Genomic DNA, 15,782 nt, shown 5'->3' with positions numbered 1-15,782 from the left:
ATTTTTCGTCAATATTACACAAAATTGACTTAAACCCAAACTGAAAGCTGCGCCTTCTCTCTACGTTTCACGAATTGTTCCATTTTTCAAATCGAAAGTGCAAGTCGAAAAAGACTTTATAATGACGATAGAATGCCCTGAGAAATAGGTACCTAGATGACTCTAGAAAGAACTTCCAGACTATCTTAGGCACCTTCCATGAGAATAGTCCATCGAATTGATCTAGAACGTTGTGGTACAGCGCCGTAGCCAAAATGTGGCAAAAATTTGTCTAAATGGGGCCCCAAAAAGGAACGAAATTGAACTGTAAATTACTAATCTATCGCAACACTTTCTTTTCGTTTCTTATCTTTCCCATTCTTGTTTCTTCCTCTAATTCCAATATACAATTTGGTGTCCTTTAGTTTAGCCCTAATACCCATTTAACATTCTTTGTATTCCTTCCAGTTCATCCCATTCCTTTCATGGCTCCGTACATAAGCACCAATCTCACCATCGCATCGAACAGATATTTTCTTGTTCTGAAATTGTTCTTGAAACCCCTTTCTCCTATTCCCCTCACCTGTCACATTACCGCCAACCCCGTTTTTCTTAGTTCTCTTATTTGCGCATTTGAGTTTGACCCATTATTTTTATGCATTTGGTACCTTAAATATTAATTTTTCTAATCTCTTCTATTCTTTCGTCCCTCCATTTCCATTCTATCTCCCTTTTCCTTCTACCCCTCTTTCTCAAAATCTTATCATGTTCAACTTGATTCCCTTCCTTTCATAATACCTTCCCATTCATTTAATTCATTTGTTCTATCACTGCGTAGCTTTCTTCTTCCCACTACGATCCCTCCACCTTGCTCCTATCTTAATACTTTTTCCATGTCTCTTATGTAGAGATTAAATAAGTGAGCATACCTGCCTTAATCCTTTACATACCCAAAACATTTCCTCCCTCCTCCCTTTCAATTCCTACCCTCAATCTTGTTTCTCCATATAAGTTCTTTGGTTATGTCCTTTAACTCCTCGTTTATTTTCCAATCTTCCATCATTTTTTCCTTTCCAACGCTTTTCCATATCTCTTTCAAACCTTTCATTCAGTAAATCAGTACCATTGCATAGAGTCTATACGTCGTCGTCATTATCGTGATTCCCCTATATCAGTTTCCACATACTACAAGGGTTGTCCAGAAAGTAGTAGACGTTTTGAAATAAAAATTTTTAAACTTGTAAAGAAAATCAATTAGTGTAAACATTTGGGGGCTACACTCTTGGACTATTTATCAACACAAGCGCCATTCAAATTGAGGCACTTATCATAGCGTGGCACAAGTGTTTTAATTCCAACTTTTATAAATCCGCCACCCCAATAACTTCAAATATGGCAGTATCACGAACTCTGTGAAAAGCTAAAAGCGGAAGAGATGTTTCTAGCAAAATATACAACATTGGAAATTCGTGCAGAATAGACCTTTATTAAAAAAAAATAGGTCTTAAGGGTTCTAAAACAAAACTTTCTTGATTTGCGTTTCAGGTTAAAAGAATACACTTTTAACCAGGGGGTAATCACCAGACCTAAAATTTGTACAATACTTCCCCTTCGGGGGAAGTCCTCCAGTACTTCCTCTTAACTTCCCTATACTTCCCCGTACTTCCCTTTACTTCCCCATACTTCCCCGTACTTCCCAGTACTTCCTTGTACTTCCCCCAAACTTCCCTTGTACTTTCCCGAAATTCTACTGTAAGTAGACATTGATATAGACTTTAGATTTGCTTCTTGAGTGTTATACGTAGTAACGCTTATAACGTGTCCACGAAAATGCATTACCTACATGCGAAATGCGAATGGATGTGAAATGCATACTATACATGAAATGAAAAATTAGATAAGTGTTAATCATTATTTATTTTCACACTTACCTATTTAATATTTACCTTTGTATTTACATGAGGTTTGAAAGAATTTTTAATATGAAAGAAATTAAGACATAAATAATTGTCCTGCCAGCATTTATTGCAAAATTTTATAATAAAAACATATGTACGGAACAATAATAATATTCATAGATGGATACTTAACAATACTAATTTATCGGTAATCACGCAAACCGTTACCTAAAAGTATTCAGACTCCCATTAGTAATTGAAATCTGAAAATGTGCATACTAACATAGTTGTCCATGATCTATCGAAAGCAAATATTATCACCATTGTGTCACTTCCAGTTTTAACGGATGTGGATAGCTTTTAAATAGAACACCCTATATTTTATTTCCGTCATCTACATGAAGATCTACGTCGCGGTCGTTTGATACCACATTTCCCTATACCCAGCGGCCAGCATCAAAGATTTTCAAGCTATTCAAGATTTTTCAAAATTTCTGTTTAAATCATTATTAGGTTAGGGGTTGATATTATTGATATTTTATGTGATTATGTAACAGTACATTATATACCAAGGTAGAGAAGTTTAGTATTATTGCCTAAGCACGAAGATTACACCCTGAGGCGCTTGCGCCGAGGGATGTAAGGTGCGTAATAGACTTCTCTATCGTGGTGTCTTAAATTGAGTAGGATAACATGGGCTATCTTTGTTATTATTATACTTACAAATTCGGTTAAATTGGCAAAGTTTACGTGTAGTCTTTGATGTTGATGCATATTCCGATGCGATATTAAAAAAAAATAATTCGTTTCGTAGTAGATAATTGGAAAAATGTGAAAATCGTTTCAAATAAAAGTTGCAAGCTTCGATCGGATAAATTCAACGGATATTCAATAGAATTTTTTTTCCAAAATGGCGGATTTCGAGATATTGACATCAACTTCCTTGTTTTGAATGGACGCCATATTGGATTTTTAAGTCACTCCATAGAGAAAAAATTACAAAACCAGTGATACTAAACACTTAGTATTTCATTTGGGTATCAACCTTGCATTTTTGCCTCGAAGTTTACAATGTATTTCTTATGGCAATAATTCCATGGCCGATTGTGTTTGAAACCAAATTCGTTCGTTATTTGTCTCGCTAGCTGGTTTTGTATTTTTGTCTCTATCGAGTGACGTAAAAGTCAAATATGGCGTCCATTTAAAATAAGGAAGTTGATGTCAATATCTGGAAATCCGGCATTTTGAAATTTTTTTCTACACTCATTGAATTTATCCCATCGAATCTTGCAACTTTTATTTGAAACTTTTTTCGATAGCTCTGTTTGTTACTAAAATATTTGAATTTTTTTAAAATGGCGATTTTAAATTTTTTATCAATTACCTACGAAACCATTTATTTTTTCAAAATCTCGCATCGGAATCGGAATATCCATTAGCATCAAAAACTATACAACTGTTCCAATTTAACCAAATCTGTAAGTATAATAATAACAAAGATGGCCATGTAAGGTATTTACTCAATTTAAGACATCCTGTATACTACTTCTTCCACTACTAGTAACGGGCGATCAAAAATGAGTTACTATCGAATCGCCTTTGGAAATTCAAGTTAAGTACGATTTACCATGTAAACAAAAATTCCAAAGGCGACTCGACAGCAACTCATTTTTGATCGCATAGTACTTGAAGTCCTCTAAATTAACAGATCTATATTGTTAAAAAAGTGAACGGTTGAACAGAATTTTTGGTTTATTAATTTAATATGTCAATTACGTGGGTGGAAGTAACAGTCAAGGAGGCCGTATTTTCTTCTGCTATTGAGATATTTTCAAAGAGTAGTTTCGTTCGAATTTTTTCGAAATGTGATAATTGTATGTAATTTCTAAAATTGACAGCGTGACAGTTCTCATTATTGACGACTGGTTAATAATGACCACATTATTAACTACTTTGAACAACTGGCGAGAAAGCCTGCTTTACAAGTGGAAAAAAGGTTAATCATTATGTTATCAGACGCTAGTAGTGAAACAACAGGTTTTGATTTTAGGTATCTATATAGATAATCACAATCATAGGTGTCGACTTTTTTGGAACGAGGCGGGATTTATGCACTCAGAAATAACTACTTTATTACTTTTTAAGTGTTTACCAGATTTTACCTCTCCGGTCACCTTCTGTCACATTAAGCATCATATGAACAAATGAGTACTTCCGCGTTACTTCCCCGTACTTCCTCGCACTTCCCTGGACTTCCAGTACTTCCCCGAACTTCTCCGTACTTCCCTGTACTTCCCCGTACTTCCCTGTACTTCCTCATAACTTCCTCCATTCTGTACAATTACTTCCCCTGGTGTTTACCCCCTGCTTTTAACCTTTGTCGTTTGGTAGAATTTTTAAATTCTGTATAATGTGTTGGGCGGCCCTTCAAACGTACTGAAACTGTTTTTCGCATTTAACCTTAAAATATAAAAATTAGTAAAATAGAGTCAATATTGAGAGCTTCTATTTTAGAATATTTAGCTAGGTCTATTGCAACTTCATTGTCGGAACTCTCGATCTAGATGAAATTTTTGATTAACAGCACGTAAAAACACGAAATGGGTACTTTATAGTAAAATATCATAAAATAAGATGAAAATTATGCCAATCTTAATTACTAAATTAGAGATAGGAAGAAAGAAAATTATGGTTCACCATAACAACCCTCGTAGGAAGAACACTTGACACACACACAATTCCTAGGGAATTACTCCCTAAGCTAAGGAGTGCTCATTCTTACTATATTAATTGTCCCAGGAGAAATTACCATTCAGTATAATATTTGTACAGAATGATAAAGTATTTTGATGTCGAGTATGGTTTGCCTCTTACAGCGCTATTTCCTCTCAAGAAATAAAGCATATCGCTCATAAACACGTTTCCGTAACGTTTTGTTACCGTGGATTTAAATGATTTACGTTGAGATTTTAAATGGACTGAAACGGAATTCCTTCTACACCTGTGTCCGCGTGTACGAATCGTTAATTTGATTATTAATCGAATACGAGCAATTTTACGATATCAATCCATAAATCATTCAAAAAAGGCTGCTGCTTTGAAGAGTTTTCCTAAAACGTTGTAGAGAGTGATCTCGAAAACCGTTAAGCTCGTCGCTAGTTTTTCGATATTTTAAATGCCTACCGCCAACGTTGGTAGCGCGAGGACGTTAAGCCCACTTCCTATAGTGGCGCTGATGTAAGGAGCCCGCTGTCCAATCTAAGAACTTTTCACATGTTAAGATTGGAATGCGGTTCAACCAGAGTCGAACCCCGCTGCACCCTCATTTCACTCATTCTCTCGCGGTCGCTGCCGTTTTGGTTTACAGCTGATTAATATTATTGGGTTGTAAACACAAGTTTAAATTATTTCATTTTGGCAATTTGCTCTGATTGCGAAATGTCAAAAGTAGGGTAACACTTTATAGGAGGGGGTTTCTATTGGAGATTACAGATTTTGTCCCTCGCATCGCGTAAATCTTGACACATTTCATTTCAGCGAAGTTTATTAGAAGAATTGTCAATGAATAAGGGTAGGTAACTGAACTGAAATTGTTCGAATTTAGAACGAAATGTGACAGGTGACATGTTATCTTAAAATGACGAAGGGGAGACGGAAGTGTTTCGTGATCCGGAAGTACCTGAAGATCGGAAGTTTTGGCGGGCGATCTGATGCAAACGTTGAGCCGAATACCTGACGTGTGAATGTGGCGTTTGATAACAACGTACGAGAAGAAAATTATACAAGAGGGTTGTTGCAGTACATCTGCTTCAACGTATAAGATTATAGGTAAGAAGGGGATCCGATTTATGCAACAAATGAGCACGAGCGACAGTCTATTGTAAGAAAACACAACGCCAGTCTGACCTTTCAAAAATCTCATGTCTGGAAGGATTAGGTATAAAATAACATGAAATTTACTTACCGACCATCTAATCCTCAAGAATGTGGGCCAGCGTAGGCTTGCACTTTGGGAACTAACCCACAAGGAAAATTAAAAATCAATGCCAAAATTCAGTTTTTTAGTGCAGACGAGGGGATTCCATTTTGTTACGCATTGATTCTAAAATGTTTCTTTAAAAAAAAATGAATGTTTAGTACGAAAAAGGAAAAAGACACGACTTTGGATTTGCACTAAACTCTCATTTTTAGAAGTTAACTTTTCCAAATTATGGAAATCGTTTTGGGCCTGACACCCATGTTTCAAATTATGGTTACAATCACAACCCCCAACTTAATGGTAGGCTCACGCTGAACGCAATAGCCTATTCGCGATAATGACTTGAGAAAGTAATTCATTCATTTTTAAGGGTGATGCCATTGTTATATTTCAACTGAATGCATTATTGACATTCCAAAAAGCTAGAAACTGCAGTGATCTAAGTAGCTGACAGGTTCACACAAGCTTTGCTCAATTTCAATCTAGACATACACTTTTCAAGTTGCTTTCTGGTTCTCCATCAGTTCCCATCGGGTTTGGGATAATCTAAATCAGTTGATTTGAATTGAACATAAAGAAATTATGATCGTACGGCGCATGACACCATTCTAATTTTTTAAGGGGGTGCCTACCAGCTCTACGGAGATCAGATGACTGGTTAAAGAGTAACGTGAAATTTGTGTCGACCAATTTTTTTTAATTTTTTCGTGGATTGGTCAATTGACGCATGTCGTAATTGTTACAAAGAAATTAAAAATTTGATTCTTTTAACTTTTTAAGAAAAATCAAGATTCTTGTCAACACCAAATTTAACGCCTTTTTAATTCTGGATAGGGTAAAGTAACGACTTGGGGGTGAGGGCAGACTATGAGAGTAATGTAAAATCCAACAAGCTAATTGGGGAAAATTCATAGCTCAGTACGTTTGTGGCGGTACTGGACACCGTCCTAAAAGATACCCCGAAGGGCGTTGAGGTCCACAATCGGGACACAAATTTGAAAAAATAATAATATTGTGGAAATGAAATTATTGCCAGAAACGACCAATTTGCACAGTACTGTAACCGTAACACGTTGTTGTAGCCCCAAATGCGGAAGGGCTGATTTGTAAAACCCTTACATCTTCTATTTTCTTTGCAATGCTGCCAAAATGACTGTTTTCATTGTTTCGTCTGAAGTGGAAGAAATAATTTCATCAAAGAAACGAACTTTTAAACTGGTTCGGCTATTAATATTCAAAAAGTAGGAGGGAGTGTCGGAAAATTGCACAAGTCATAGCAACAACGTCTCTCTCTCTCTATCATACCAGCTGCCGTTGCATAATCAAAATTGTAGGAGAAGAGGAGAAGTATTGAAACTTTGACATATGCCTGGCGTCGTCGCCTCTCCCAGGATTTAGGCAACTGTGGTGGGGATACGTCCCTGGTAGGCACTATCAGGGGCGTTTCACCACTACTTTTGTTGCTATCGCGTTGGGCCGCGCCATATGCCAAACAATGTGATGGATTTTCCGGATTGGGGGGTTGTGGGTGGGGGGGGGGCGGTTAACTTGGTGTTATCCGACCCAAACGTGTCAAATATAAATAATTAAACAAATAGATAAGATCATATGCATTTTTTTACGAGCATCGATTTTCGTAATGTACACAATCACTAGGGGTGAATGTTACTTGGAGGGGAGAATTTTTCGAGAGAGAATCTTCTTTGTAACAAATTCCGGATAAGCGAGGAACGTTTCCAGAGCATATTTGAAATAACTACCACTAGGCGGCAGTGAACCCAGATGGGGATCCACTCCAGTGTAAAATTTTTAGGGGCCTCAGTCGTCGCACTAGGACATCTCTAGAGGAGAACAGCAACCGGAAATTTTGCAAATTTGATAGAGTATGATAATATATTATATTCTAAGTGCCAAACTTAGTGGCAAGGCATCTCTACAAAGCATTATGCGGGTCATCTATAATTGGGCGAAAGCCTGTTGAGTGCCCAGAACAAGAGAGGGACTAATAAATAAATAAACACTCGATTTACATGTGACGTGCCATGCTGGTAAGCACAAGGGAATTATACCAACATGTCGTCTCGTCTAGTTTTAAAAAATCAACCCCAAAGAAAATGACACTCCCTTTTGAAGAAAAGTATATGGGATTTACCATAGAGAAAATGGCCCTTCTGCTCGCCAAATAATTTCATTTCAAATTTCACCAAAACGTTTCAGAGTAGTTGTTCTTATAATAGGATCATAAACATTACACCGTGTGTTTCAGGAGGTAGTAGCCGTAGACCTATGAGCTTGTTATTTGTCATTAAAAGACTTCTCTTTATAAAAATGCTGGCTTGTTTCGGAGGATTTAAGTAGTCATTTTCACACAGAGTGATCGAAGTCATAGTATTTCAATTTTTCAAGAATTTCCATTTTCACAATTCAACCTACCAATTTGCCTGCACGAATTCCGATGAAAATTGTCAAATAATTGTTGGCTAATGAGAGATAGAAATTAGCGTCAATTAATTTTATATTCAGACGTATCAAAACTATTTTCAACTCTTGAGGAATAAGAAATGAATGTTAATCTTAGGTGAACCTGCTGAAGTATGAGAACCAGAATTGTTTTGGTCGCATCTCTCTTCAACTAATTAAGTTTCAGATAAATCTTATGTAGTTGCTAAAGAATGCGTGTTCGTTGGAAGTGTTTTGCGTTTCATAAATAAGTAATATAAAAGGGAGCCCATAAACACATGTTATGTCATAATGAATCTACTGAAATAATTAGATAAGGTATGAGAGTCATTAGTAGTGACAGTACGAGTGTCATTCTTTTAAATACCCCTAACCTACATTTCACACAACCCCTACAAAGGCATATCCGAAAAATAATTAAAGGTTCTAAAATAGATACGTCAAATTTTAGAGATTTTTGAGCTTTAAAAATGTTTAGAAGCTGAATGCTCGGAATGAATGAGAAAAAAATACTCGATGATCGTTGAAGAACTGGTTAGTTAGGTACTTCAACCGATTATTTACTCGCTGGATATCAAGTTTTTAGTCAGGAACTGCAAGATTAATTTCCTATTAAAATCACATCATTATTTTGTAAAATAAATTTTTAAGATAGAGATTGATTTATAACTATTTAAACTGTGCAAGGAAACCGCCGATGCGCGTTTAAATTGACGATTGATGCCTTCTGTTTAATTTGTGACAATCTTGTAACGACGTCACAAATCCCAATAAACAGCCACATAAAATAATTATTTATAGTTCTAGTCATTTCGATCAAATGCTTTTTATTTAGCTTTAACAGTTTATTGGCAAGAAATTGTTGTAAGTTTGACCACGTTTTTCCAAACAGGGTGTTCCTCCCAATAGCTCTTCCTTCTGTTGCCTTAGGAAAAGGATTTTTTAAAAGCAGTAGAATGAAGAAGCCGATGAACCCGCTGTATAATTTCAAAAAGAATAGTTAAATGGAATACAAACAAATGGTAAATTTTGAAAACTCAAATAATTACAAGATTCTGACGAGGAGTGAAAGAAGCTTAGGAATCTAACAAATCCCAAGAACCTCACGTAAATTTCAACAATTAAAAATGATTGGAAGCAACGGCAGATTCGTAAAAATGTCAAAGATTTGAAAATTCAAGGAAAATCTTAAGAATTGGAAAGATAAGATAAGGTAGGGTGAAGGATAAGGTGATGGATAGTGAATTGGTTTCTAGTCTATAACTTTTGATTGAGAAGTCTGAATCCAAAACAATTCGTATTTTTTCGAAAAAGTACGAATTGTTTTGGATTCTACGCGCCAAAATAATAAGAAAAAGTGTTTTCCCGAGAAATTTTGGTGCAGTCTATTTTTGGTAAAAAAGGAAGGTTATACACTGCCTTTTTTTGAGGCCCGAAAAAAAATTGTCTCAGATCGACCCGGAAAAAAAATTTTCTTATAGAATGTGGCCTGTAGAATCCATAATTTCAAACAGTTCCAAGATTGGGCTACTAGTTCAAAAGTTACAGCCCTTTGAATTTTCTTTCGAAATTGGTTTCTAGTCTATAACTTTTGATTGAGAAGTCTGATCGAAAAAGTACGAATTGTTTTAGATTCTACGCACCAAAATTAATAAGAAAAAGTGTTTTCCCGATAAATTTTGGTGCAGTCGATTTTTGGTAAAAAAGGAAGGTTTTACACTGCCTTTTTTTGGGCCCCGAAGAAAAAATTGTCTCAGATCGATCCGAAAAAAAAATTTTTCTTGTAGAATGTGGCCTGTAGAATCCATAATTTCAAACAGTTCCAAGATTGGGCTACTAGTTCAATAGTTACAGCCCTTTGAATTTTCTTTCGAAATTGTTTTGGATTCTACGCACCAAAATTAATAAGAATTCCCGAGAAATTTTGGTGCAGTCCATTTTTGGCAGGGTGTGTATATTAGTTGCAATAATCTAAGTTACTCATTAATACAAAGCAGAGATGCCCGTATTACAAAAGCATGTATATGAGATGGTTGCCGTTACATACAGTTTTTTTGTATGAGTTAAAACAATATATAGTAAAACTAGCTATACACTTGCAACAATATGTATATGATAAATTTTATAATTCTTCATAGCTATCCCTATACGTATTATATTTTTTGATAGCTATTATTATATTTTTAATTCCCTTTAACATACATTTTTCTCCGTGTGCCCAATAAGCATTGAGATTCCACTAAAAAGGATAAAATAATCGTGTCCTAGAAAATGGCTCATAGAAAGTACCAATTGGAGAAAGTTTTCCCGAAAACTGAATGAAATTTCATTTGCTGAGACTAAAAAAAAATAGTATACCTAAATCGAAAACAACATAAGAAACTGCTTCATGCACCAAGAACGCATAGTAGCTGTTGCTTTTGATATTGAGAAGGCCTATGACTTGACGTGGAGGTATAACATAATTAGACAACTCATTGTAAATTTCTCAACAGATCGCTCATTTAGGGTAAGAATCAATATTATTCATTATTATGCGCAAAAGATAGTGAAAATGAGGACAAAGCTACTGTAAGGTCACAAGTCGGGAGAAACGGGCCTAGGGGTGTGAGTAACCGTATTCCATGATCCGATACAAATTCAAAAAGTCTTACCGTTAAATACTCTATCATTTTAATATTCGTTTAAATATTCGAATAAACAATTAGGTATATTATAATAACTTGCATTCCATTCATGGACGACTTTGAGAAATTAGCTAGGAAGGTTGCTGGAATAAAGAACACCCTGTCACTGCAGGCCATACGCGAAATATTCTGAAATGCAAGCTGTAATTTTTTAATACTCGTTAAGCCTACACATCAATTACACAAAAATAAGCTTCCGCATTCATAATTTTTTAATACTCCAGAAATTCAAAGAAACCGCTCTACTCTGACATTTCAAGTATTTTGCCGCAATAGTACACAATTTAAAATTTCACGCCAATATAAATTATACATCCAGTAACAAACGCACCCATTCACCCACGTGTTCCTTTTTATTCAAAAATCATATACGAAAGTACTTTGAACCTTAAAATCTCCAAGCAGTCGTGTATTGTTGTTCTTAGTACACCAAAAGAGTAGTCTAAGAATAAGGGTGGATGAAATACGAGATTAGAATTATCATAATGAACCAATGGTATGTGGTTTTAGATCAAAGTCCCCCTACGTGCACCACGTAAAATAACTTTTAGAACCCTAACTGAGTTCACGCAGAGGTGGGCGTAGTCGACGGATGCAGACTTGGACCGCGGGGAGATGAGATTTTGTCCGTTACAAAGATACACCACACGCCACGCGTAAACATAAAACAAAATATTGCGTCAACTAACCGCATCCTGCCCCTATGCTTTCTACATGTCAATACTTGACCTATTTGGGAATTTTTCTCAACGCTCGTTGTTGTTACTGGCGTTATAAAATAGAGACATTGAACTTGTCGAAAAAATTAGAGCCGCATACAAACACTGTTTTGTGTTTACCGAAGAATTTATGGCAAGTGGTGAAGTGAATGAACGTTCAGTTAACTTCATAATCGTAATCCTATAACTACTAACCCACATTTACAGTGTCGTTTTTAAATTTTTAACCATTTTTAACATTTAATAATTTCTTATGCTGCGGGATGGAAGGCCTACCTAAACTTGTACCGAAAAGTAAAGGTCATTGTAGTTAAAGGAACGTCGTCGTGATAAACGATTTCCAATTATGTTCTGGCTACAGAAATCAAAGGGTTCGTGAAGTTGTAGCGCCGACTAGAAAGAAATTAATTTCTAGAATGTTGCAGCGCACCGAATATTTTTGTTTCTTTGATCTATCTATAAGCAACCCCGAAACTGCCCTCTAGAAATGATTTCATTCTCGTTTTTACACTTACATAATTTTCTGGACATTTCACACTTACACGTATAGCAATCCTCGACTGCAGGGGTTGTATTGTAACTTGTGTAGTGGTCCAAAGGTTCTTTTCTTTGATCAATTATGTTTAAATGATCTATAAGTAACCCAGAAACTACCCTCTACAATTAAATTTCATTCTCGTTTTAAACTTACGTAATTTTTTAGAAAATTCATACTTACAGGCATAGCAATTGTTGATTAGTGGGGTTGTACAATTTGCAGCGCACCGAATATTTTCGATTCTGTGATCTATAACCAATCCCGAAACTGCCCTCTACAATTGAATTTTATTCTCGTTTTAAACTTACGTAATTTTTTAGAACTTTTCACACTTACATGCATAGCAATCGTTGATTAGTGGGGTTGTAACTTTTGCAGTGCACCGAATATTTTTGTTTTTTTGTTCGATTATGTTTAAATGACCTATAAACAACCCCGAAACTGCCCTCTACAATTAAATTTCATTCTCGTTTTAAACTTACGTAATTTTTTAGAAAATTCACACTTACATGCATAGCAATAATTGATTAGGGGGGTTGTAACTTTTGCAGCGCACCAAATATTATTGTTTCTGTTCGATTATGTTTAAATGGTCTATAAGCAACCCCGAAACTGCTATCTAAAATTAAATTTCGTTCTCGTTTTAAACTTACGTAATTTTTTAGAGATTCCACACTTCCATGCATAGCCACCCTCGACGGCAGGGGTTGTAACTTTTGCAGCGCACCAAATATTATTCTTTCTTTGTTCGATTATGTTTAAATAGTCAATAAACAACCCCGAAACTGCCCTCTACAATTAAATTTCATTCTCGTTTTAAACTTACGTAATTTTTTAGAAAATTCACACTTACATGAATAGCAATAGTTGATTAGGGAGGTTGTAACTTTTGCAGCGCACCAAATATTATTCTTTCTTTGTTCGATTATGTTTAAATAGTCAATAAACAACCCCGAAACTGCCCTCTACAATTAAATTTCATTCTCGTTTTAAACTTACGTAATTTTTTAGAAAATTCACACTTACATGCATAGCAATAATTGATTAGGGGGGTTGTAACTTTTGCAGCGCACCAAATATTATTGTTTCTTTGTTCGATTATGTTTAAATGGTCTATAAGCAATCCCGAAAATGCTCTCTAAAATTAAATTTCGTTCTCGTTTTAAACTTACGTAATTTTTTAGAGATTCCACACTTCCATGCATAGCAACCCTCGACGGCAGGGGTTGTAACTTTTTCAGCGCACCGAATATTTTTGTTTCTTTGATTGATTATGTTTAAATGATCTATAAGCATCCCCGAAACTGCCCTCTACAATTAAATTTCATTCTCGTTTTAAACTTACGTAATTTTTTAGAAAATTCACACTTACATGCATACCAATAATTGATTAGGTAGGTTGTAACTTTTGCAGCGCACCAAATATTATTGTTTCTGTGTTCGATTATGCTTAAATGGTCTATAAGCAACCCCGAAACTGCTCTCTAAAATTAAATTTTGTTCCCGTTTTAAACCTACATAATTTTTTAAAGATTTCACACTTTCATGAACAGCCATCCTCGATTGCAGGGGTTGTCTCTTTTGCAGCGCACCGAATATTTTTGTTTCTTTGATCGATTATGTTTAAATGATCTATAAACAACCCCGAAACTGCCCTCTAAAATTAATTTTCGTTCTCGTTTTAAACTTACGTAATTTTTTAGAGATTCCACACTTCCATGCATAGCCACCCTCGACGGCAGGGGTTGTAACTTTTACAGCGCACCGAATATTTTTGTTTCTTTGATCGATTATGTTTAAATGATCTATAAACAACCCCGAAACTGCTCTCTAAAATTAAATTTCGTTCTCGTTTTAAACTTATGTAATTTTCTAGAGATTTCCCACTTACATGCATAGCAATCCTCGACTGCAGGGGTTGTAACTTTTTCAGCGCACCGAATATTTTTGTTTCTTTGATCGATTATGTTTAAATGATCTATAAGCGACCCCGAAACTGCCCTCTACAATTAAATTTCATTCTCGTTTTAAACTTACGTAATTTTTTAGAAAATTCACACTTACATGCATAGCAATAGTTGATTAGGGAGGTTGTAACTTTTGCAGCGCACCAAATATTATTGTTTCTGTGTTCAATTATGTTTAAAGGGTCTATAAGCAACCCCGAAACTGCTCTCTAAAATTAAATTTCGTTCTCGTTTTAAACTTACGTAATTTTTTAGAGATTCCACACTTCCATGCATAGCCACCCTCGGCGGCAGGGGTTGTAACTTTTACAGCGCACCGAATATTTTTGTTTCTTTGATCGATTATGTTTAAATGATCTATAAGCGACCCCGAAATTGCCCTCTACAATTAAATTTCATTCTCGTTTTAAACTTACGTAATTTTCTAGAAATTTCACACCTACATGCATAGCAATAGTTGATTAGGGGGGTTGTAACTGTTGCAACGCACCAGATATTTTCGATTATTTGATCGATTATGTTTAAATCATCTATAATCAACCCCGAAACTGCCTTCTAGGAATAAATTTCATTTTCGTTTTAAACTTACGTAATTTTTTAGGAATTTCACACTTGCGTGCATAGCATTCCTCGACTGCAGGGGTAGTAACTTTGGCAGCGCCCCGAATATTTTTGTTTCTTTGATCGATTATGTTTAATTAATCTATAAGCAACACCGAAACTGCCCTCTACAATTAAATTTCACACTTACATGCATAGCAATGCTCAACTGCAGGGGTTGTAACTTTTGTAGAGATCCAAATGTTTTTGTTTCTTTGATCGATAATGTTTAATTTACCTATAAGCAACTCCGAAAATACCTTATTTTTCAGAAACGTAGCGTGGCAATTGTAATTTCAAAAATGGCCTATGAATTTTCAAGATATCTCACTAATTCTAAAAATATTAAAGGATTCGAAGTTATATATACCTGAATTTTGCATTAGGTTAGGTCTTTAACTACTTCCTAGTCCTGCACGGATTTCGCGTTGCAGCTCAAAGTATATGTTCTTTTAATCACACTGAAGAAGCTTTTATAAAAACGATAGTGTAGAAGTATTTGTTTAACGCATTTGCGCAACTTTTGAATTTCCACACAAACTCAATCAAACATGATTAAATCGAACCGACGCGACAGTTAAAATAATAGGCATCTTTACGGCAAAGAAACCTGCACCAATCAAATAATATTATAGTTATTCTCTTCGAATTGTAAGTACTTACATAATATTTAACGGTGCCCTACTTTTTTTGTATGCAAATCGAAGACGGTTAGTGTCGCATTTGGTATTCGTCTTGTGTTAATGGTGCATCTAAATATAGCAAGATTAAAGTTTATCAGACCACATTGCGATTTGTGAAGTTTGTGTAACAACTTGTTTTATTATGTTCAAAAATTGAGGTTACGTCGCTATTCTCGCATATTTGCCGAGTTTTTAATCTTTATTAAGTTAACCTTAATTTGTAGTCAAATTGATTATTAACTCCAAATATTACAATTCAAACTCATTCGCAA

The 15,782-nt window shown here is 35.3% G+C and overlaps 1 protein-coding gene across 1 annotated transcript in view; it reads right to left on the bottom strand.

Moving 5' to 3' along the window:
• LOC116166777 (M-phase inducer phosphatase-like) overlaps nt 1-15,398 on the bottom strand; it is a 38,620-nt gene extending 23,222 nt beyond the window's left edge. Inside the window, exon 1 of the mRNA XM_031481900.1 lies at nt 15,198-15,398. The gene's annotated coding sequence lies outside the window, so the exon portion shown is untranslated. The remainder of the gene's footprint in view (nt 1-15,197) is intronic.
• Between the last annotated feature and the right edge of the window lie 384 nt (nt 15,399-15,782).

Source organism: Photinus pyralis, unplaced genomic scaffold, assembly GCF_008802855.1.
Source record: "Photinus pyralis isolate 1611_PpyrPB1 unplaced genomic scaffold, Ppyr1.3 Ppyr1.4_LG3b, whole genome shotgun sequence".
Taxonomy (NCBI): Eukaryota; Metazoa; Arthropoda; class Insecta; order Coleoptera; family Lampyridae; genus Photinus; species Photinus pyralis.
The sequence above is the reverse complement of the archived record's forward strand: the minus strand, read 5'-3'. Positions and strand labels throughout refer to the sequence as shown.